The 20854-nt window shown below is 42.8% G+C and overlaps 34 non-coding genes and 5 pseudogenes across 34 annotated transcripts; all 39 read left to right on the forward strand.

Moving 5' to 3' along the window:
* The first annotated feature begins 120 nt into the window (after nucleotides 1–120).
* Nucleotides 121–239, forward strand: LOC113758864. Its single transcript, XR_003466884.1, has one exon. It is a non-coding gene; the product is annotated as a 5S ribosomal RNA (ribosomal RNA).
* A 416-nt stretch (nucleotides 240–655) lies between these two features.
* Nucleotides 656–774, forward strand: LOC113758875. The gene has a single exon (XR_003466895.1). It is a non-coding gene; the product is annotated as a 5S ribosomal RNA (ribosomal RNA).
* A 414-nt stretch (nucleotides 775–1188) lies between these two features.
* On the forward strand, nucleotides 1189–1307 carry LOC113758858. The gene has a single exon (XR_003466878.1). It is a non-coding gene; the product is annotated as a 5S ribosomal RNA (ribosomal RNA).
* A 414-nt stretch (nucleotides 1308–1721) lies between these two features.
* LOC113758891 lies at nucleotides 1722–1836 on the forward strand (annotated as a pseudogene).
* Nucleotides 1837–2222: 386 nt separating this feature from the next.
* Nucleotides 2223–2336, forward strand: LOC113758887 (annotated as a pseudogene).
* Nucleotides 2337–2504: 168 nt separating this feature from the next.
* On the forward strand, nucleotides 2505–2623 carry LOC113758865. The gene has a single exon (XR_003466885.1). It is a non-coding gene; the product is annotated as a 5S ribosomal RNA (ribosomal RNA).
* Nucleotides 2624–3039: 416 nt separating this feature from the next.
* Nucleotides 3040–3158, forward strand: LOC113758867. Its single transcript, XR_003466887.1, has one exon. It is a non-coding gene; the product is annotated as a 5S ribosomal RNA (ribosomal RNA).
* A 414-nt stretch (nucleotides 3159–3572) lies between these two features.
* On the forward strand, nucleotides 3573–3691 carry LOC113758863. The gene has a single exon (XR_003466883.1). It is a non-coding gene; the product is annotated as a 5S ribosomal RNA (ribosomal RNA).
* A 168-nt stretch (nucleotides 3692–3859) lies between these two features.
* Nucleotides 3860–3979, forward strand: LOC113758890 (annotated as a pseudogene).
* A 172-nt stretch (nucleotides 3980–4151) lies between these two features.
* On the forward strand, nucleotides 4152–4270 carry LOC113758866. Its single transcript, XR_003466886.1, has one exon. It is a non-coding gene; the product is annotated as a 5S ribosomal RNA (ribosomal RNA).
* A 416-nt stretch (nucleotides 4271–4686) lies between these two features.
* Nucleotides 4687–4805, forward strand: LOC113758868. Its single transcript, XR_003466888.1, has one exon. It is a non-coding gene; the product is annotated as a 5S ribosomal RNA (ribosomal RNA).
* Nucleotides 4806–5219: 414 nt separating this feature from the next.
* On the forward strand, nucleotides 5220–5338 carry LOC113758876. The gene has a single exon (XR_003466896.1). It is a non-coding gene; the product is annotated as a 5S ribosomal RNA (ribosomal RNA).
* Nucleotides 5339–5748: 410 nt separating this feature from the next.
* Nucleotides 5749–5868, forward strand: LOC113758859. The gene has a single exon (XR_003466879.1). It is a non-coding gene; the product is annotated as a 5S ribosomal RNA (ribosomal RNA).
* Nucleotides 5869–6040: 172 nt separating this feature from the next.
* Nucleotides 6041–6159, forward strand: LOC113758860. Its single transcript, XR_003466880.1, has one exon. It is a non-coding gene; the product is annotated as a 5S ribosomal RNA (ribosomal RNA).
* Nucleotides 6160–6575: 416 nt separating this feature from the next.
* On the forward strand, nucleotides 6576–6694 carry LOC113758870. Its single transcript, XR_003466890.1, has one exon. It is a non-coding gene; the product is annotated as a 5S ribosomal RNA (ribosomal RNA).
* Nucleotides 6695–7110: 416 nt separating this feature from the next.
* On the forward strand, nucleotides 7111–7229 carry LOC113758857. The gene has a single exon (XR_003466877.1). It is a non-coding gene; the product is annotated as a 5S ribosomal RNA (ribosomal RNA).
* A 415-nt stretch (nucleotides 7230–7644) lies between these two features.
* LOC113758880 lies at nucleotides 7645–7763 on the forward strand. The gene has a single exon (XR_003466900.1). It is a non-coding gene; the product is annotated as a 5S ribosomal RNA (ribosomal RNA).
* Nucleotides 7764–8180: 417 nt separating this feature from the next.
* Nucleotides 8181–8299, forward strand: LOC113758877. Its single transcript, XR_003466897.1, has one exon. It is a non-coding gene; the product is annotated as a 5S ribosomal RNA (ribosomal RNA).
* Nucleotides 8300–8714: 415 nt separating this feature from the next.
* LOC113758893 lies at nucleotides 8715–8833 on the forward strand. The gene has a single exon (XR_003466907.1). It is a non-coding gene; the product is annotated as a 5S ribosomal RNA (ribosomal RNA).
* Nucleotides 8834–9247: 414 nt separating this feature from the next.
* Nucleotides 9248–9367, forward strand: LOC113758869. The gene has a single exon (XR_003466889.1). It is a non-coding gene; the product is annotated as a 5S ribosomal RNA (ribosomal RNA).
* A 981-nt stretch (nucleotides 9368–10348) lies between these two features.
* LOC113758854 lies at nucleotides 10349–10467 on the forward strand. Its single transcript, XR_003466874.1, has one exon. It is a non-coding gene; the product is annotated as a 5S ribosomal RNA (ribosomal RNA).
* Nucleotides 10468–10882: 415 nt separating this feature from the next.
* On the forward strand, nucleotides 10883–11001 carry LOC113758872. Its single transcript, XR_003466892.1, has one exon. It is a non-coding gene; the product is annotated as a 5S ribosomal RNA (ribosomal RNA).
* A 415-nt stretch (nucleotides 11002–11416) lies between these two features.
* On the forward strand, nucleotides 11417–11535 carry LOC113758884. The gene has a single exon (XR_003466904.1). It is a non-coding gene; the product is annotated as a 5S ribosomal RNA (ribosomal RNA).
* Nucleotides 11536–11951: 416 nt separating this feature from the next.
* On the forward strand, nucleotides 11952–12070 carry LOC113758878. The gene has a single exon (XR_003466898.1). It is a non-coding gene; the product is annotated as a 5S ribosomal RNA (ribosomal RNA).
* A 415-nt stretch (nucleotides 12071–12485) lies between these two features.
* Nucleotides 12486–12604, forward strand: LOC113758855. Its single transcript, XR_003466875.1, has one exon. It is a non-coding gene; the product is annotated as a 5S ribosomal RNA (ribosomal RNA).
* Nucleotides 12605–13018: 414 nt separating this feature from the next.
* LOC113758883 lies at nucleotides 13019–13137 on the forward strand. The gene has a single exon (XR_003466903.1). It is a non-coding gene; the product is annotated as a 5S ribosomal RNA (ribosomal RNA).
* Nucleotides 13138–13552: 415 nt separating this feature from the next.
* Nucleotides 13553–13671, forward strand: LOC113758882. Its single transcript, XR_003466902.1, has one exon. It is a non-coding gene; the product is annotated as a 5S ribosomal RNA (ribosomal RNA).
* A 415-nt stretch (nucleotides 13672–14086) lies between these two features.
* LOC113758888 lies at nucleotides 14087–14205 on the forward strand. The gene has a single exon (XR_003466906.1). It is a non-coding gene; the product is annotated as a 5S ribosomal RNA (ribosomal RNA).
* A 416-nt stretch (nucleotides 14206–14621) lies between these two features.
* LOC113758862 lies at nucleotides 14622–14740 on the forward strand. The gene has a single exon (XR_003466882.1). It is a non-coding gene; the product is annotated as a 5S ribosomal RNA (ribosomal RNA).
* Nucleotides 14741–15155: 415 nt separating this feature from the next.
* On the forward strand, nucleotides 15156–15274 carry LOC113758861. Its single transcript, XR_003466881.1, has one exon. It is a non-coding gene; the product is annotated as a 5S ribosomal RNA (ribosomal RNA).
* A 416-nt stretch (nucleotides 15275–15690) lies between these two features.
* Nucleotides 15691–15809, forward strand: LOC113758879. Its single transcript, XR_003466899.1, has one exon. It is a non-coding gene; the product is annotated as a 5S ribosomal RNA (ribosomal RNA).
* Nucleotides 15810–16224: 415 nt separating this feature from the next.
* LOC113758892 lies at nucleotides 16225–16342 on the forward strand (annotated as a pseudogene).
* A 963-nt stretch (nucleotides 16343–17305) lies between these two features.
* On the forward strand, nucleotides 17306–17424 carry LOC113758871. Its single transcript, XR_003466891.1, has one exon. It is a non-coding gene; the product is annotated as a 5S ribosomal RNA (ribosomal RNA).
* A 415-nt stretch (nucleotides 17425–17839) lies between these two features.
* LOC113758881 lies at nucleotides 17840–17958 on the forward strand. Its single transcript, XR_003466901.1, has one exon. It is a non-coding gene; the product is annotated as a 5S ribosomal RNA (ribosomal RNA).
* Nucleotides 17959–18373: 415 nt separating this feature from the next.
* Nucleotides 18374–18492, forward strand: LOC113758885. The gene has a single exon (XR_003466905.1). It is a non-coding gene; the product is annotated as a 5S ribosomal RNA (ribosomal RNA).
* A 416-nt stretch (nucleotides 18493–18908) lies between these two features.
* On the forward strand, nucleotides 18909–19027 carry LOC113758874. Its single transcript, XR_003466894.1, has one exon. It is a non-coding gene; the product is annotated as a 5S ribosomal RNA (ribosomal RNA).
* Nucleotides 19028–19442: 415 nt separating this feature from the next.
* On the forward strand, nucleotides 19443–19561 carry LOC113758856. The gene has a single exon (XR_003466876.1). It is a non-coding gene; the product is annotated as a 5S ribosomal RNA (ribosomal RNA).
* A 416-nt stretch (nucleotides 19562–19977) lies between these two features.
* Nucleotides 19978–20098, forward strand: LOC113758889 (annotated as a pseudogene).
* A 415-nt stretch (nucleotides 20099–20513) lies between these two features.
* On the forward strand, nucleotides 20514–20632 carry LOC113758873. The gene has a single exon (XR_003466893.1). It is a non-coding gene; the product is annotated as a 5S ribosomal RNA (ribosomal RNA).
* Nucleotides 20633–20854: the final 222 nt, after the last annotated feature.

Raw genomic sequence — 20854 nt, forward strand, 5'->3', positions numbered from 1 at the left:
AATATAAAGTAAATAAATAAAAGGATAAGAGGAAAATGCTTCAATGAATTCCGGTCTAGAAAAGCCACACTGCTTCGCAGGACGGGGTAGTTTAAAAGAATAAAGCGAAAGGAACATGGCGGGTGCGATCATTCCAGCCCTAATGCACCGGATCCCATCGGAACTCCGAAGTTAAGCGTGCTTGGGCGTGAGTAGTACTAGAATGGGTGACCACCTGGGAAGTTCTCGTGTTGCACCCCTATTTTTTTTGTTTCGAAATCCAAATTTCCTATTCGTTCTTTATCCTGTAGTAATTTAGCTCCGTCGGAAAGATTGATTTATATTTTGCTTCTTGTCGAAGCATGAAGGCGAGCCTGAAGGCGTGAGACAAATCAGGAACGGTACGGCTCGATCAAAGCCCGGATCGTCGCTCAAATTTGTCGGCGCAAATGTATCACCGCAAGCGTGATGGATTGATTTCATGGCAATTTAGAGTTGCGCGATGAGGGAAAAAAACAGGGTGCAAATCAATAGCAAAAAAAAATATGAAAGCAAATAAAAAAAAGGATAAGAGAAAAATGCTTGAATTGACGCTTAAAAGGAATGCCGGTTTAGAAAAACCACACTGCTTCGCAGGACGGGATGGTTTAAAAGAATAAAGCGAAAGGAACATGGCGGGTGCGATCATTCCAGCCCTAATGCACCGGATCCCATCAGAACTCCGAAGTTAAGCGTGGTTGGGCGAGAGTAGTACTAGGATTGGTGACCCCCTGGGAAGTCCTCGTGTTGCACCCCTCTCTTTTTTGTTTCGAAATCCAAATTTCCTATTCGTTCTTTATCCTGTAGTAATTTAGCTCCGTCGGAACGATTGCTTAATATTTTGCTTCTTGTCGAAGCGTGAAGGAGGATCTGAAGGCGCGAGACAAATCAGGAACGGTACGGCTCGATCAAAGCCCGGATCGTCGCTCAAATTTGTCGGCGCAAATGTATCACCGCAAGCGTGAAGGATTGATTTTATGATAATTTAGAGTTGCGGGATGATGGAAAAAAACAGGGTGCAAATCAATAACAAAAAAAAAATAAAGTAAATAAATAAAAGGATAAGAGGAAAATGCTTCAATTGACGCTTAAAATGAATTCCGGTCTAGAAAAGCCACACTGCTTCGCAGGACGGGGTAGTTTAAAAGAATAAAGCGAAAGGAACATGGCGGGTGCGATCATACCAGCACTAATGCACCGGATCCCATCAGAACTCCGAAGTTAAGCGTGCTTGGGCGAGAGTAGTACTAGAATGGGTGACCCCCTGGGAAGTTCTCGTGTTGCAACCCCTCTTTTTTGTTTTCGAAATCCAAATTTCCTATTCGTTCTTTATCCTGTAGTAATTTAGCTCCGTCGGAGCGATTGCTTAATATTTTGCTTCTTGTCGAAGCGTGAAGGAGGATCTGAAGGCGCAAGACAAATCAGGAACGGTACGCTCGATCAAAGCCCGGATCGTCGCTCAAAATTTGTCGGCGCAAATGTATCACCGCAAGCGTGAAGGATTGATTTTATGATAATTTAGAGTTGCGGGATGATGGAAAAAAACAGGGTGCAAATCAATAACAAAAAAAAAATAAAGTAAATAAATAAAAGGATAAGAGGAAAATGCTTCAATTGACGCTTAAAATGAATTCCGGTCTAGAAAAGCCACACTGCTTCGCAGGACGGGGTAGTTTAAAAGAATAAAGCGAAAGGAACATGCCGGGTGCGATCATACCAGCACTATGCACCGGATCCCATCAGAACTCGAAGTTAAGCGGCTTGGGCGAGAGTAGTACTAGAATGGGTGACCCCCTGGGAAGTTCCGTGTTGCACCCCTCTTTTTTGTTTCGAAAAAATTCCTTTCGTCTTTATCCTGTAGTAATTAAGCCCCGTCGGAGCGATTGCTTATATTTTGCTCTTGTCGAAGCGTGAAGGAGATCTGAAGGCCAAGACAAATCAGGAACGGTAGGCTCGATCAGCCCGGATCGTCGCTCAAATTTGTCGCGCAAATGTATCACCGCAAGCGTGAGGATTGATTTATGATAATTTAGAGTTAGGGATGATGGAAAAACAGGGTGCAAATCAATAACAAAAAAAATAAAGAAATAATAAAAGGATAAGAGGAAAATGCTTCAATTACGCTTAAAATGAATTCCTGTCTAGAAAAGCCACACTGCTTGCAGGACGGGGTAGTTTAAAAGAAAAAGCGAAAGGAACATGGCGGGTGCGATCATACCAGCACTAATGCACCGGATCCCATCAGAATCCGAAGTTAAGCGTGCTTGGGCGAGAGTGTACAGAATGGGTGACCTCTGGGAAGTCTCGTGTTGCACCCCTCTTTTTTTGTTCGAAATCCAAATTTCGTATTCGTTCTTTATCCTGTAGTAATTTAGCTCCGTCGGAATGATTGCTTCAATTGACGCTTAAAATGAATTCCGGTCTAGAAAAGCCACACTGCTTCGCAGGACGGGTAGTTTAAAAGAATAAAGCGAAAGGAACATGGCGGGTGCGATCATACCAGCACTAATGCACCGGATCCCATCAGAACTCCGAAGTTAAGCGTGCTTGGGCGAGAGTAGTACTAGAATGGGTGACCTCCTGGGAAGTTCTCGTGTTGCACCCCTCTTTTTTTTGTTTCGAAATCCAAATTTCGTATTCGTTCTTTATCCTGTAGTAATTTAGCTCCGTCGGAATGATTGCTTCATATTTTGCTTCTTGTCGAAGCATGAAGGCGGATCTGAAGGCGTGAGACAAATCAGGAACGGTACGGCTCGATCAAAGCCCGGATCGTCGCTCAAATTTGTCGGCGCAAATGTATCAGCGCAAGGGTGATGGATTGATTTCATGGCAATTTAGAGTTGCGCGATGAGGGAAAAAAACAGGGTGCAAATCAATAGCAAAAAAAAATATGAAAGCAAATAAAAAAAAGGATAAGAGAAAAATGCTTGAATTGACGCTTAAAAGGAATGCCGGTTTAGAAAAACCACACTGCTTCGCAGGACGGGATGGTTTAAAAGAATAAAGCGAAAGGAACATGGCGGGTGCGATCATTCCAGCCCTAATGCACCGGATCCCATCAGAACTCCGAAGTTAAGCATGCTTGGGCGAGAGTAGTACTAGAATGGGTGACCACCTGGGAAGTTCTCGTGTTGCACCCCTATTTTTTTTGTTTCGAAATCCAAATTTCCTATTCGTTCTTTATCCTGTAGTAATTTAGCTCCGTCGGAACGATTGCTTAATATTTTGCTTCTTGTCGAAGCGTGAAGGAGGATCTGAAGGCGCGAGACAAATCAGGAACGGTACGGCTCGATCAAAGCCCGGATCGTCGCTCAAATTTGTCGGCGCAAATGTATCACCTCAAGCGTGAAGGATTGATTTTATGATAATTTAGAGTTGCGGGATGATGGAAAAAAACAGGGTGCAAATCAATAACAAAAAAAAAATAAAGTAAATAAATAAAAGGATAAGAGGAAAATGCTTCAATTGACGCTTAAAATGAATTCCGGTCTAGAAAAGCCACACTGCTTCGCAGGACGGGGTAGTTTAAAAGAATAAAGCGAAAGGAACATGGCGGGTGCGATCATACCAGCACTAATGCACCGGATCCCATCAGAACTCCGAAGTTAAGCGTGCTTGGGCGAGAGTAGTACTAGAATGGTGACCCTCCTGGGAAGTTCTCGTGTTGCACCCTCTTTTTTTTGTTTCGAAATCCAAATTTCGTATTCGTTCTTTATCCTGTAGTAATTTAGCTCCGTCGGAATGATTGCTTCAATTGACGCTTAAAATGAATTCCGGTCTAGAAAAGCCACACTGCTTCGCAGGACGGGTAGTTAAAAGAATAAAGCGAAAGGAACATGGCGGGTGCGATCATACCCAGCACTAATGCACCGGATCCATCAGAAACTCCGAAGTTAAGCGTGCTTGGCGAGAGTAGTACTAGAATGGGTGACCTCCTGGGGAAGTTCTCGTGTTGCACCCCTCTTTTTTTTGTTTCGAAAATCCAAATTTCGTATTCGTTCTTTATCCTGTAGTAATTTAGCTCCGTCGGAATGATTGCTTCAATTGACGCTTAAAATGAATTCCGGTCTAGAAAAGCCACACTGCTTCGCAGGACGGGGTAGTTTAAAAGAATAAAGCGAAAGGAACATGGCGGGTTCGATCATACCAGCACTTATGCACCGGATCCCATCAGAACTCCGAAGTTAAGCGTGCTTGGGCAAGAGTAGTACTAGAATGGGTGACCTCCTGGGAAGTTCTCGTGTTGCACCCCTCTTTTTTTTGTTTCGAAATCCAAATTTCGTATTCGTTCTTTATCCTGTAGTAATTTAGCTCCGTCGGAATGATTGCTTCATATTTTGCTTCTTGTCGAAGCATGAAGGCGGATCTGAAGGCGTGAGACAAATCAGGAACGGTACGGCTCGATCAAAGCCCGGATCGTCGCTCAAATTTGTCGGCGCAAATGTATCAGCGCAAGGGTGATGGATTGATTTCATGGCAATTTAGAGTTGCGCGATGAGGGAAAAAAACAGGGTGCAAATCAATAGCAAAAAAAAATATGAAAGCAAATAAAAAAAAGGATAAGAGAAAAATGCTTGAATTGACGCTTAAAAGGAATGCCGGTTTAGAAAAACCACACTGCTTCGCAGGACGGGATGGTTTAAAAGAATAAAGCGAAAGGAACATGGCGGGTGCGATCATTCCAGCCCTAATGCACCGGATCCCATCAGAACTCCGAAGTTAAGCATGCTTGGGCGAGAGTAGTACTAGAATGGGTGACCACCTGGGAAGTTCTCGTGTTGCACCCCTATTTTTTTTGTTTCGAAATCCAAATTTCCTATTCGTTCTTTATCCTGTAGTAATTTAGCTCCGTCGGAACGATTGCTTAATATTTTGCTTCTTGTCGAAGCGTGAAGGAGGATCTGAAGGCGCGAGACAAATCAGGAACGGTACGGCTCGATCAAAGCCCGGATCGTCGCTCAAATTTGTCGGCGCAAATGTATCACCTCAAGCGTGAAGGATTGATTTTATGATAATTTAGAGTTGCGGGATGATGGAAAAAAACAGGGTGCAAATCAATAACAAAAAAAAAATAAAGTAAATAAATAAAAGGATAAGAGGAAAATGCTTCAATTGACGCTTAAAATGAATTCCGGTCTAAAAAAGCCACACTGCTTCGCAGGACGGGGTAGTTTAAAAGAATAAAGCGAAAGGAACATGGCGGGTGCGATCATACCAGCACTAATGCACCGGATCCCATCAGAACTCCGAAGTTAAGCGTGCTTGGGCGAGAGTAGTACTAGAATGGGTGACCCCCTGGGAAGTTCTCGTGTTGCACCCCTCTTTTTTTTGTTTCGAAATCCAAATTTCCTATTCGTTCTTTATCCTGTAGTAATTTAAGCTCCGTCGGAGCGATTGCTCAAATTTTGCTTCTGTCGAAGCGTGAAGGAGGATCTGAAGGCGCAAGACAAATCAGGAACGTACGGCTCGATCAAAGCCCGGATCGTCGCTCAAATTTGTCGGCGCAAATGTATCACCGCAAGCGTGAAGGATTGATTTTATGATAATTTAGAGTTGCGGGATGATGGAAAAAAACAGGGTGCAAATCAATAACAAAAAAAATAAAGTAAATAAATAAAAGGATAAGAGGAAAATGCTTCAATTGACGCTTAAAATGAATTCCGGTCTAGAAAAGCCACACTGCTTCGCAGGACGGGGTAGTTTAAAAGAATAAAGCGAAAGGAACATGGCGGGTGCGATCATACCAGCACTAATGCACCGGATCCCATCAGAACTCCGAAGTTAAGCGTGCTTGGGCGAGAGTAGTACTAGAAATGGGTGACCTCCTGGGAAGTTCTCGTGTTGCACCCCTCTTTTTTTTGTTTCGAAATCCAAATTTCGTATTCGTTCTTTATCCTGTAGTAATTTAGCTCCGTCGGAATGATTGCTTCAATTGACGCTTAAAATGAATTCCGGTCTAGAAAAGCCACACTGCTTCGCAGGACGGGGTAGTTTAAAAGAATAAAGCGAAAGGAACATGGCGGGTTGCGATCATACCAGCACTTATGCACCGGATCCCATCAGAACTCCGAAGTTAAGCGTGCTTGGGCAAGAGTAGTACTAGAATGGGTGACCTCCTGGGAAGTTCTCGTGTTGCACCCCTCTTTTTTTTGTTTCGAAATCCAAATTTCGTATTCGTTCTTTATCCTGTAGTAATTTAGCTCCGTCGGAATGATTGCTTCATATTTTGCTTCTTGTCGAAGCATGAAGGCGGATCTGAAGGCGTGAGACAAATCAGGAACGGTACGGCTCGATCAAAGCCCGGATCGTCGCTCAAATTTGTCGGCGCAAATGTATCAGCGCAAGCGTGATGGATTGATTTCATGGCAATTTAGAGTTGCGCGATGAGGGAAAAAAACAGGGTGCAAATCAATAGCAAAAAAAAATATGAAAGCAAATAAAAAAAAGGATAAGAGAAAAATGCTTGAATTGACGCTTAAAAGGAATGCCGGTTTAGAAAAACCACACTGCTTCGCAGGACGGGATGGTTTAAAAGAATAAAGCGAAAGGAACATGGCGGGTGCGATCATTCCAGCCCTAATGCACCGGATCCCATCAGAACTCCGAAGTTAGGCGTGCTTGGGCGAGAGTAGTACTAGAATGGGTGACCACCTGGGAAGTTCTCGTGTTGCACCCCTATTTTTTTTGTTTCGAAATCCAAATTTCCTATTCGTTCTTTATCCTGTAGTAATTTAGCTCCGTCGGAATGATTGCTTCATATTTTACTTCTTGTCGAAGCGTGAAGGCGGATCTGAAGGCGCGAGACAAATCAGGAACGGTACGGCTCGATCAAAGCCCGGATCGTCGCTCTAATTTGTCGGCGCAAATGTATCAGCGCAAGCGTGATGGATTGATTTCATGGCAATTTAGAGTTGCGCGATGAGGGAAAAAAATAGGGTGCAAATCAATAGAAAAAAAAAATATGAAAGCAAATAAAAAAAAGGGTAAGAGGAAAATACTTGAATTGACGCTTAAAAGGAATGCCGGTTTAGAAAAGCCACACTGCTTCGCAGGACGGGATGGTTTAAAAGAATAAAGCGAAAGGAACATGGCGGGTGCGATCATACCAGCACTAATGCACCGGATCCCATCAGAACTCCGAAGTTAAGCATGCTTGGGCGAGAGTAGTACTAGGATGGGTGACCCCCTGGGAAGTCCTCGTGTTGCACCCCTCTCTTTTTTCTTTCGAAATCCAAATTTCCTATTCGTTGTTTATCCTGTAGTAATTTAGCTTCGTTGAAACGATTGCTTTATATTTTGCTTCTTGTCGAAGGATGTAGGCGGATCTGAAGGCGCGAGACAAATCAGGAACGGTACGGCTCGATCAAAGCCCGGATCGTCGCTCAAATTTGTCGGCGCAAATGTATCAACGCAAACGTGAAGGATTGATTTTATGATAATTTAGAGTTGCGGGATGATGGAAAAAAACAGGGTGCAAATCAATAACAAAAAAAAATATAAAGTAAATAAATAAAAGGATAAGAGGAAAATGCTTCAATTGACGCTTAAAATGAATTCCGGTCTAGAAAAGCCACACTGATTCGCAGGACGGGGTAGTTTGAAAGAATAAAACGAAAGGAACATGGCGGGTGCGTTCATACCAGCACTAATGCACCGGATCCCATCAGAACTCCGAAGTTAAGCGTGCTTGGGCGTGAGCAGTATTAGGACGGGTGACCCCCTGGGAATTCCTCTTGTTGCACCGCACTCTTTTTTGTTTCGAAATTCAAATTTTCTATTCGTTCTTTATCATGTAGTAATTTAGGTCCTTCGAAACGATTGCTTTATATTTTGCTTCTTCTCGAAGCATGAAGGCGGATCTGAAGGCGCGAGAGAATTCAGGAACGGTACGGCTCGATCAAAGCCCGGATCATCGCTCAAATTTGTCGGCGCAAATGTATCAGCGCAAGCATGATGGATTAATTTCATGACAATTTATTGTTGCGCGATGACGGGAAAAAAACAGGGTGCAAATCAATAACAAAAAAAAATATGAAAGCAAATAAATATAAGGATAAGAGAAAAATGCTTGAATTGACGCTTAAAATGAATTTCGGTCTAAAAAAGCCACACTGCTTCGCAGGACGGGGTAGTTTAAAAGAATAAAGCGAAAGGAATATGGCGGGAGCGATCATACCAGCACTAATGCACCGGATCCCATCAGAACTCCGAAATTAAGCGTGGTTGGGCGAGAGTAGTACTAGGATTGGTGACCCCCTGGGAAGTCCTCGTGTTGCACCCCTCTCTTTTTTGTTTCGAAATCCAAATTTCCTATTCGTTCTTTATCCTGTAGTAATTTAGCTCCGTCGGAACGATTGCTTAATATTTTGCTTCTTGTCGAAGCGTGAAGGAGGATCTGAAGGCGCGAGACAAATCAGGAACGGTACGGCTCGATCAAAGCCCGGATCGTCGCTCAAATTTGTCGGCGCAAATGTATCACCGCAAGCGTGAAGGATTGATTTTATGATAATTTAGAGTTGCGGGATGATGGAAAAAAATAGGGTGCAAATCAATAACAAAAAAAAATATAAAGTAAATAAATAAAAGGATAAGAGGAAAATGCTTCAATTGACGCTTAAAATGAATTCCGGTCTAGAAAAGCCACACTGCTTCGCAGGACGGGGTAGTTTAAAAGAATAAAGCGAAAGGAACATGGCGGGTGCGATCATACCAGCACTAATGCACCGGATCCCATCAGAACTCCGAAGTTAAGCGTGCTTGGGCGAGAGTAGTACTATAATGGGTGACCCCCTGGGAAGTTCTCGTGTTGCACCCCTCTTTTTTTTGTTTCGAAATCCAAATTTCGTATTCGTTCTTTATCCTGTAGTAATTTAGCTCCGTCGGAACGATTGCTTCATATTTTGCTTCTTGTCGACGCATGAAGGCGGATCTGAAGGCGCGAGACAAATCAGGAACGGTACGGCTCGATCAAAGCCCGGATCGTCGCTCAAATTTGTCGGCGCAAATGTATCACCGCAAGCGTGAAGGATTGATTTTATGATAATTTAGAGTTGCGGGATGATGGAAAAAAACAGGGTGCAAATCAATAACAAAAAAAAATATAAAGTAAATAAATAAAAGTATAAGAGGAAAATGCTTCAATTGACGCTTAAAATGAATTCCGGTCTAGAAAAGCCACACTGCTTCGCTGGACGGGTAGTTTAAAAGAATAAAGCGAAAGGAACATTGTGGGTGCGATCATACCAGCACTAATGCACCGTATCCCATCAGAACTCCGAAGTTAAGCGTGCTTGGGCGAGAGTAGTACTAGGAATGGGTGACCCCCTGGGAAGTTCTCGTGTTGCACCCCTCTTTTTTTTGTTTCGAAATCCAAATTTCGTATTCGTTCTTTATCCTGTAGTAATTTAGCTCCGTCGGAACGATTGCTTCATATTTTGCTTCTTGTCGAAGCATGAAGGCGGATCTGAAGGCGCGAGACAAATCAGGAACGGTACGGATCGATCAAAGCCCGGATCGTCGCTCTAAATTTGTCGGGCGCAAATGTAATCACCGCGCGAAAGCGTGAAGGATTGATTTTCATGATAAATTTAGAGTTGCGGGAATGATGGGAAAAAAACAGGGTGCAAATCAAAATTAACAAAAAAAAAAATATAAAGTAATAAATAAAAGGATAAGAGGAAAATGTTCATTAACGCTTAAAAAAATGAATTCGCGGTCTAGAAGAAAAGCCACACGCTTCGCAGGGACGGGGTAGTTTTTAAAAGAATAAAAGCGAAAGGAACATGGCGGGTGCTTTATCATTCCAGCCCTAATGCACGCGGAAATTTCCCATCAGAACTCCGAAGTTAAGCGTGCTTGGCGTGAGTAGTACTAAGAATGGTGATCGCACCTGGAAAGTTCCGTGTTGCACCCCTAATTTTTTTGTTTCGAAATCCAAATTTTCCCTATTCGTTCTTTATCCTGTAAGTAATTAGCTCCGTCGAAGATTGATTTATATTTTGCTTCTTGTTCGAAGCATGAAGGCGAGCCGAAGGCGCGAGACAAATCAGGAACGGTACGGTTCGATCAAACGCCCGGATCGTCGCCCAAAGTTGTCGGCGCAAATATATCACCGCAAACGTGATGGATTGATTTCATGACAATTTAGACTTGCGCGATGAGGGAAAAAAACAGGGTGCAAATCAATAACAAAAAAAAATATGAAAGCAAATAAATAAAAGGATATGAGGAAAATGCTTGAATTGACGCTTAAAATGAATTTCGGTCTAGAAAAGCCACACTGCTTCGCAGGACGGGGTAGTTTAAAAGAATAAAGCGAAAGGAATATGGCGGGTGCGATCATACCAGCACTAATGCACCGGATCCCATCAGAACTCCGAAGTTAAGCGTGCTTGGGCGAGAGTAGTACTAGGATGGGTGACCCCCTGGGAAGTCCTCGTGTTGCACCCCTCTCTTTTTTGTTTCGAAATCCAAATTTCCTATTCGTTCTTTATCCTGTAGTAATTTAGCTCCGTCGGAACGATTGCTTAATATTTTGCTTCTTGTCGAAGCGTGAAGGAGGATCTGAAGGCGCGAGACAAATCAGGAACGGTACGGCTCGATCAAAGCCCGGATCGTCGCTCAAATTTGTCGGCGCAAATGTATCACCGCAAGCGTGAAGGATTGATTTTATGATAATTTAGAGTTGCGGGATGATGGAAAAAAACAGGGTGCAAATCAATAACAAAAAAAAATATAAAGTAAATAAATAAAAGTATAAGAGGAAAATGCTTCAATTGACGCTTAAAATGAATTCCGGTCTAGAAAAGCCACACTGCTTCGCTGGACGGGGTAGTTTAAAAGAATAAAGCGAAAGGAACATGGCGGGTGCGATCATACCAGCACTAATGCACCGGATCCCATCAGAACTCCGAAGTTAAGCGTGCTTGGGCGTGAGCAGTATTAGGACGGGTGACCCCCTGGGAATTCCTCTTGTTGCACCCCACTCTTTTTTGTTTCGAAATTCAAATTTTCTATTCGTTCTTTATCCTGTAGTAATTTAGGTCCTTCGGAACGATTGCTTAATATTTTGCTTCTTGTCGAAGCGTGAAGGAGGATCTGAAGGCGCGAGACAAATCAGGAACGGTACGGCTCGATCAAAGCCCGGATCGTCGCTCAAATTTGTCAGCGCAAATGTATCCCCGCAAGCGTGAAGGATTGATTTTATGATAATTTAGAGTTGCGGGATGATGGAAAAAAACAGGGTGCAAATCAATAACAAAAAAAAATATAAAGTAAATAAATAAAAGTATAAGAGGAAAATGCTTCAATTGACGCTTAAAATGAATTCCGGTCTAGAAAAGCCACACTGCTTCGCTGGACGGGGTAGTTTAAAAGAATAAAGCGAAAGGAACGTTGTGGGAGCGATCATACCAGCACTAATGCACCGTATCCCATCAGAACTCCGAAGTTAAGCGTGCTTGGGCGTGAGCAGTATTAGGACGGGTGACCCCCTGGGAATTCCTCTTGTTGCACCGCACTCTATTTTGTTTCGAAATTCAAATTTTCTATTCGTTCTTTATCCTGTAGTAATTTAGGTCCTTCGAAACGATTGCTTTATATTTTGCTTCTTCTCGAAGCATGAAGGTGGATCTGAAGGCGCGAGAGAATTCAGGAACGGTACGGCTCGATCAAAGCCCGGATCATCGCTCAAATTTGTCGGCGCAAATGTATCAGCGCAAGCGTGATGGATTAATTTCATGACAATTTATTGTTGCGCGATGACGAAAAAAAATTGGGTACAAATCAATAACAAAAAAAAATATGAAAGCAAATAAATATAAGGATAAGAGAAAAATGCTTGAATTGACGCTTAAAATGAATTTCGGTCTAAAAAAGCCACACTGCTTCGCAGGACGGGGTAGTTTAAAAGAATAAAGCGAAAGGAATATGGCGGGAGCGATCATACCAGCACTAATGCACCGGATCCCATCAGAACTCCGAAATTAAGCGTGGTTGGGCGAGAGTAGTACTAGGATTGGTGACCCCCTGGGAAGTCCTCGTGTTGCACCCCTCTCTTTTTTGTTTCGAAATCCAAATTTCCTATTCGTTCTTTATCCTGTAGTAATTTAGCTCCGTCGGAACGATTGCTTAATATTTTGCTTCTTGTCGAAGCGTGAAGGAGGATCTGAAGGCGCGAGACAAATCAGGAACGGTACGGCTCGATCAAAGCCCGGATCGTCGCTCAAATTTGTCGGCGCAAATGTATCACCGCAAGCGTGAAGGATTGATTTTATGATAATTTAGAGTTGCGGGATGATGGAAAAAAACAGGGTACAAATCAATAACAAAAAAAAATATAAAGTAAATAAATAAAAGGATAAGAGGAAAATGCTTCAATTGACGCTTAAAATAAATTTCGGTCTAGAAAAGCCACACTGCTTCGCAGGACGGGGTAGTTAAAAAGAATAAAGCGAAAGGAACATGGCGGGTGCGATCATACCAGCACTAATGCACCGGATCCCATCAGAACTCCGAAGTTAAGCGTGCTTGGGCGAGAGTAGTACTATAATGGGTGACCCCCTGGGAAGTTCTCGTGTTGCACCCTCTTTTTTTTGTTTCGAAATCCAAATTTCGTATTCGTTCTTTATCCTGTAGTAATTTAGCTCCGTCGGAACGATTGCTTCATATTTTGCTTCTTGTCGACGCATGAAGGCGGATCTGAAGGCGTGAGACAAATCAGGAATGGTACGGCTCGATCAAAGCCCGGATCGTTGCTCAAATTTGTCGGCGCAAATGTATCACCGCAAGCGTGAAGGATTGATTTTATGATAATTTAGAGTTGCGGGATGATGGAAAAAAACAGGGTGCAAATCAATAACAAAAAAAAATATAAAGTAAATAAATAAAAGTGTAAGAGGAAAATGCTTCAATTGACGCTTAAAATGAATTCCGGTCTAGAAAAGCCACACTGCTTCGCTGGACGGTGTAGTTTAAAAGAATAAAGCGAAAGGAACCTTGTGGGTGCGATCATACCAGAACTAATGCACCGTATCCCATCAGAACTCCGAAGTTAAGCGTGCTTGGGCGTGAGCAGTATTAGGACGGGTGACCCCCTGGGAATTCCTCTTGTTGCACCCCACTCTTTTTTGTTTCGAAATTCAAATTTTCTATTCGTTCTTTATCCTGTAGTAATTTAGGTCTTTCGGAACGATTGCTTTATATTTTGCTTCTTCTCGAAGCATGAAGGCGGATCTGAAGGCGCGAGAGAATTCAGGAACGGTACGGCTCGATCAAAGCCCGGATCATCGCTCAAATTTGTCGGCGCAAATGTATCAGCGCAAGCGTGATGGATTAATTTCATGACAATTTATTGTTGCGCGATGACGGAAAAAAACAGGGTGCAAATCAATAACAAAAAAAAATATGAAAGCAAATAAATATAAGGATATAGAAAAATGCTTGAATTGACGCTTAAAATGAATTTCGGTCTAAAAAAGCCACACTGCTTCGCAGGACGGGGTAGTTTAAAAGAATAAAGCGAAAGGAATATGGCGGGAGCGATCATACCAGCACTAATGCACCGGATCCCATCAGAACTCCGAAATTAAGCGTGGTTGGGTGAGAGTAGTACTAGGATTGGTGACCCCCTGGGAAGTCCTCGTGTTGCACCCCTCTCTTTTTTGTTTCGAAATCCAAATTTCCTATTCGTTCTTTATCCTATAGTAATTTAGCTCCGTCGGAACGATTGCTTCATATTTTGCTTCTTGTCGACGCATGAAGGCGGAACTGAAGGCGCGAGACAAATCAGGAACGGTACGGCTCGATCAAAACCCGGATCGTCGCTCAAATTTGTCGGCGCAAATGTATCACCGCAAGCGTGATGGATTGATTTCATGGCAATTTAGAGTTGCGCGATGAGGGAAAAAAATAGGGTGCAAATCAATAACAAAAAAAAATATAAAGTAAATAAATAAAAGGATAAGAGGAAAATGCTTCAATTGACGCTTAAAATGAATTCCGGTCTAGAAAAGCCACACTGCTTCGCAGGACGGGGTAGTTTAAAAGAATAAAGCGAAAGGAACATGGCGGGTGCGATCATACCAGCACTAATGCACCGGATCCCATCAGAACTCCGAAGTTAAGCGTGCTTGGGCGAGAGTAGTACTAGAATGGGTGACCCCCTGGGAAGTTCTCGTGTTGCACTCCTCTTTTTTTTGTTTCGAAATCCAAATTTCGTATTCGTTCTTTATCCTGTAGTAATTTAGCTCCGTCGGAACGATTGCTTCATATTTTGCTTCTTGTCGACGCATGAAGGCGGATCTGGAGGCGCGAGACAAATCAGGAACGGTACGGCTCGATCAAAACCCGGATCGTCGCTCAAATTTGTCGGCGCAAATGTATCAGCGCAAGCGAGATGGATTGATTTCATGGCAATTTAGAGTTGCGCGATGAGGGAAAAAAACAGGGTGCAAATCAATAACAAAAAAAAATATGAAAGCAAATAAAAAAAAGGGTAAGAGGAAAATACTTGAATTGACGCTTAAAAGGAATTCCGGTCTAGAAAAACCACACTGCTTCGCAGGACGGGATGGTTTAAAAGAATAAAGCGAAAGGAACATGGCGGGTGCGATCATACCAGCACTAATGGACCGGATCCCATCAGAACTCCGAAGTTAAGCATGCTTGGGCGAGAGTAGTACTAGGATGGGTGACCCCCTGGGAAGTCCTCGTGTTGCACCCCTCTCTTTTTTCTTTCGAAATCCAAATTTCCTATTCATTGTTTATCCTGTGGTAATTTAGCTCCGTTGAAACGATTGCTTTATATTTTGCTTCTTGTCGAAGGATGTAGGCGGATCTGAAGGCGCGAGACAAATCAGGAACGGTACGGCTCGATCAAAGACCGGATCGTCGCTCAAATTTGTCGGCGCAAATGTATCACCGCAAGCGTGAAGGATTGATTTCATGATAATTTAGAGTTGCGGGATGATGGAAAAAAACAGGGTGCAAATCAATAACAAAAAAAAATATAAAGTAAATAAATAAAAGGATAAGAGGAAAATGCTTCAATTAACGCTTAAAATGAATTCCGGTCTAGAAAAGCCACACTGCTTCGCAGGACGGGGTAGTTTAAAAGAATAAAGCGAAAGGAACATGGCGGGTGCGATCATTCCAGCCCTAATGCACCGGATCCCATCAGAACTCCGAAGTTAAGCGTGCTTGGGCGTGAGTAGTACTAGAATGGGTGACCACCTGGGAAGTTCTCGTGTTGCACCCCTATTTTTTTTGTTTCGAAATCCAAATTTCCTATTCGTTCTTTATCCTGTAGTAATTTAGCTCCGTCGGAAAGATTGATTTATATTTTGCTTCTTGTCGAAGCATGAAGGCGAGCCTGAAGGCGCGAGACAAATCAGGAACGGTACGGTTCGATCAAACCCCGGATCGTCGCCCAAAGTTGTCGGCGCAAATATATCACCGCAAGCGTGATGGATTGATTTCATGACAATTTAGACTTGCGCGATGAGGGAAAAAAACAGGGTGCAAATCAATAACAAAAAAAAATATGAAAGCAAATAAATAAAAGGATAAGAGAAAAATGCTTGAATTGACGCTTAAAATGAATTTCGGTCTAAAAAAGCCACACTGCTTCGCAGGACGGGGTAGTTTAAAAGAATAAAGCGAAAGGAATATGGCGGGAGCGATCATACCAGCACTAATGCACCGGATCCCATCAGAACTCCGAAATTAAGCGTGGTTGGGCGAGAGTAGTACTAGGATTGGTGACCCCCTGGGAAGTCCTCGTGTTGCACCCCTCTCTTTTTTGTTTCGAAATCCAAATTTCCTATTCGTTCTTTATCCTGTAGTAATTTAGCTCCGTCGGAACGATTGCTTAATATTTTGCTTCTTGTCGAAGCGTGAAGGAGGATCTGAAGGCGCGAGACAAATCAGGAACGGTACGGCTCGATCAAAGCCCGGATCGTCGCTCAAATTTGTCGGCGCAAATGTATCACCGCAAGCGTGAAGGATTGATTTTATGATAATTTAGAGTTGCGGGATGATGGAAAAAAACAGGGTGCAAATCAATAACAAAAAAAAATATAAAGTAAATAAATAAAAGGATAAGAGGAAAATGCTTCAATTGACGCTTAAAATGAATTCCGGTCTAGAAAAGCCACACTGCTTCGCTGGACGGGGTAGTTTAAAAGAATAAAGCGAAAGGAACGTTGTGGGTGCGATCATACCAGCACTAATGCACCGTATCCCATCAGAACTCCGAAGTTAGCGTGTGCTGGGCGCGAGTAGTATTAGGATGGGTGACCCCCTGGGAATTCCTCTCTTGCACCCCCACTCTTTTTGTTTCGAAATTCAAATTTTCTATTCGTTCTTTATCGTGTAGTAATTTAGGTCCTTCGGAACGATTGCTTTATATTTTGCTTCTTCTCGAAGCATGAAGGCGGATCTGAAGGCGCGAGAGAATTCAGGAACGGTACGGCTCGATCAAAGCTCGGATCATCGCTCAAATTTATCTGCGCAAATGTATCACCGCAAGCGTGAAGGATTGATTTAATGATAATTTAGAGTTGCGGGATGATGGAAAAAAACAGGGTGCAAATCAATAACAAAAAAAAATATAAAGTAAATAAATAAAAGGATAAGAGGAAAATGCTTCAATTGACGCTTAAAATGAATTCCGGTTAGGAAAAAGCCACACTGCTGTCGCAGTGAACGGGGTAGTTTTTAAAAGAATAAAGCGAGGAACATGGCGGGTTGCGATCATACCAGCACTAATGCCCGGATCCCATCAGAACTCGAATTAAGGCGTGCTTGGGCGTGAGCAAGTATAGGACGGGTGACCCCCTGGAATTCCTCTTGTTTGCACCCACTCTTTTTTGTTTTCGAAATTCAATTTTTCTATTCGTTCTTTAATCCTGTAGTAATATTAGGTCCTTCGGTAACGATTGCTTTATTATTTTTGCTCTTCTGCGAAGGCATGAAGGCGGATCTGAGGCGTCGAGAGAATTCAGGAAGGTACGGCTCGATCAGAGCCCGGATCCATCGCTCAAATTTGTCGGCGCAAGATGTATCACAGCAAGCGTGAAGGATGAATTTTATGATAATTTTAGAGTTGCGGGAATGTATTGGAAAAAAACAGGGAGCAAATCAATAACAAAAAAAAATATAAAGTAAATAAATAAAAGTATAAGAGGAAAATGCTTCAATTGACGCTTAAAATGAATTCCGGTCTAGAAAAGCCACACTGCTTCGCTGGACGGGGTAGTTTAAAAGAATAAAGCGAAAGGAACATGGCGGGTGCGATCATACCAGCACTAATGCACCGGATCCCATCAGAACTCCGAAGTTAAGCGTGCTTGGGCGTGAGCAGTATTAGGACGGGTGACCCCCTGGGAATTCCTGTTGTTGCACCCCACTCTTTTTTGTTTCGAAATTCAAATTTTCTATTCGTTCTTTATCCTGTAGTAATTTAGGTCCTTCGGAACGATTGCTTTATATTTTGCTTCTTCTCGAAGCATGAAGGCGGATCTGAAGGCGCGAGAGAATTCAGGAACGGTACGGCTCGATCAAAGCCCGGATCATCGCTCAAATTTGTCGGCGCAAATGTATCACCGCAAGCGTGAAGGATTGATTTTATGATAATTTAGAGTTGCGGGATGATGGAAAAAAACAGGGTGCAAATCAATAACAAAAAAAAATATAAAGTAAATAAATAAAAGTATAAGAGGAAAATGCTTCAATTGACGCTTAAAATGAATTCCGGTCTAGAAAAGCCACACTGCTTCGCTGGACGGGGTAGTTTAAAAGAATAAAGTGAAAGGAACGTTGTGGGTGCGATCATACCAGCACTAATGCACCGTATCCCATCAGAACTCCGAAGTTAAGCGTGCTTGGGCGTGAGCAGTATTAGGACGGGTGACCCCCTGGGAATTCCTCTTGTTGCACCCCACTCTTTTTTGTTTCGAAATTCAAATTTTCTATTCGTTCTTTATCCTGTAGTAATTTAGGTCCTTCGGAACGATTGCTTAATATTTTGCTTCTTGTCGAAGCGTGAAGGAGGATCTGAAGGCGCGAGACAAATCAGGAACGGTACGGCTCGATCAAAGCCCGGATCGTCGCTCAAATTTGTCGGCGCAAATGTATCCCCGCAAGCGTGAAGGATTGATTTTATGATAATTTAGAGTTGCGGGATGATGGAAAAAAACAGGGTGCAAATCAATAACAAAAAAAAATATAAAGTAAATAAATAAAAGTATAAGAGGAAAATGCTTCAATTGACGCTTAAAATGAATTCCGGTCTAGAAAAGCCACACTGCTTCGCTGGACGGGGTAGTTTAAAAGAATAAAGCGAAAGGAACGTTGTGGGAGCGATCATACCAGCACTAATGCACCGTATCCCATCAGAACTCCGAAGTTAAGCGTGCTTGGGCGTGAGCAGTATTAGGACGGGTGACCCCCTGGGAATTCCTCTTGTTGCACCGCACTCTATTTTGTTTCGAAATTCAAATTTTCTATTCGTTCTTTATCCTGTAGTAATTTAGGTCCTTCGAAACGATTGCTTTATATTTTGCTTCTTCTCGAAGCATGAAGGCGGATCTGAAGGCGCGAGAGAATTCAGGAACGGTACGGCTCGATCAAAGCCCGGATCATCGCTCAAATTTGTCGGCGCAAATGTATCAGCGCAAGCGTGATGGATTAATTTCATGACAATTTATTGTTGCGCGATGACGAAAAAAAATTGGGTGCAAATCAATAACAAAAAAAAATATGAAAGCAAATAAATATAAGGATAAGAGAAAAATGCTTGAATTGACGCTTAAAATGAATTTCGGTCTAAAAAAGCCACACTGCTTCGCAGGACGGGGTAGTTTAAAAGAATAAAGCGAAAGGAATATGGCGGGAGCGATCATACCAGCACTAATGCACCGGATCCCATCAGAACTCCGAAATTAAGCGTGGTTGGGCGAGAGTAGTACTATAATGGGTGACCCTCTGGGAAGTTCTCGTGTTGCACCCCTCTTTTTTTTGTTTCGAAATCCAAATTTCGTATTCGTTCTTTATCCTGTAGTAATTTAGCTCCGTCGGAACGATTGCTTCATATTTTGCTTCTTGTCGACGCATGAAGGCGGATCTGAAGGCGCGAGACAAATCAGGAACGGTACGGCTCGATCAAAGCCCGGATCGTCGCTCAAATTTGTCGGCGCAAATGTATCACCGCAAGCGTGAAGGATTGATTTTATGATAATTTAGAGTTGCGGGATGATGGAAAAAAACAGGGTGCAAATCAATAACAAAAAAAAATATAAAGTAAATAAATAAAAGGATAAGAGGAAAATGCTTCAATTGACGCTTAAAATGAATTCCGGTCTAGAAAAGCCACACTGCTTCGCAGGACGGGGTAGTTTAAAAGAATAAAGCGAAAGGAACATGGCGGGTGCGATCATACTAGCACTAATGCACCGGATCCCATCAGAACTCCGAAGTTAAGCGTGCTTGGGCGAGAGTAGTACTAGAATGGGTGACCCCCTGGGAAGTTCTCGTGTTGCACCCCTCTTTTTTTTGTTTCGAAATCCAAATTTCGTATTCGTTCTTTATCCTGTAGTAATTTAGCTCCGTCGGAACGATTGCTTCATATTTTGCTTCTTGTCGACGAATGAAGGCGGATCTGAAGGCGCGAGACAAATCAGGAACGGTACGGCTCGATCAAAACCCGGATCGTCGCTCAAATTTGTCGGCGCAAATGTATCAGCGCAAGCGTGATGGATTGATTTCATGGCAATTTAGAGTTGCGCGATGAGGGAAAAAAACAGGGTGCAAATCAATAACAAAAAAAAATATGAAAGCAAATAAAAAAAAGGGTAAGAGGAAAATACTTGAATTGACGCTTAAAAGGAATTCCGGTCTAGAAAAACCACACTGCTTCGCAGGACGGGATGGTTTAAAAGAATAAAGCGAAAGGAACATGGCGGGTGCGATCATACCAGCACTAATGGAACGAAAATCCCATCAGAACTCCGAAGTTAAGCATGCTTGGGCGAGAGTAGTACTAGGATGGGTGACCCCCTGGGAATTCCTCTTGTTGCACCCCTCTCTTTTTTGTTTCGAAATTCAAAATTTCTATTCGTTCTTTATCCTGTAGTAATTTAGGTCCTTCGGAACGATTGCTTTATATTTTGCTTCTTCTCGAAGCATGAAGGCGGATCTGAAGGCGCGAGACAAATCAGGAACGGTACGGCTCGATCAAAGCCCGAATCGTCGCTCAAATTTGTCGGCGCAAATGTATCAGCGCAAGTGTGAAGGATTGATTTCATGATAATTTAGAGTTGCGGGATGATGGAAAAAAACAGGGGGCAAATCAATAACAAAAAAAAATATAAAGTAAATAAATAAAAGGATAAGAGGAAAATGCTTCAATTGACGCTTAAAATGAATTTCGGTCTAGAAAAGCCACACTGCTTCGCAGGACGGGGTAGTTTAAAAGAATAAAGCGAAAAGAACATGGCGGGTGCGATCATACCAGCACTAATGCACCGGATCCCATCAGAACTCCGAAGTTAAGCGTGCTTGGGCGTGAGCAGTATTAGGACGGGTGACCCCCTGGGAATTCCTCTTGTTGCACCCCACTCTTTTTTGTTTCGAAATTCAAATTTTCTATTCGTTCTTTATCCTGTAGTAATTTAGGTCCTTCGGAACGATTGCTTTATATTTTGCTTCTTCTCGAAGCATGAAGGCGGATCTGAAGGCGCGAGAGAATTCAGGAACGGTACGGCTCGATCAAAGCCCGGATCATCGCTCAAATTTGTCGGCGCAAATGTATCACCGCAAGCGTGAAGGATTGATTTTA

Source organism: Coffea eugenioides, unplaced genomic scaffold (genome assembly GCF_003713205.1).
Source record: "Coffea eugenioides isolate CCC68of unplaced genomic scaffold, Ceug_1.0 ScVebR1_767;HRSCAF=1500, whole genome shotgun sequence".
Lineage (NCBI taxonomy): Eukaryota > Viridiplantae > Streptophyta > Magnoliopsida > Gentianales > Rubiaceae > Coffea > Coffea eugenioides.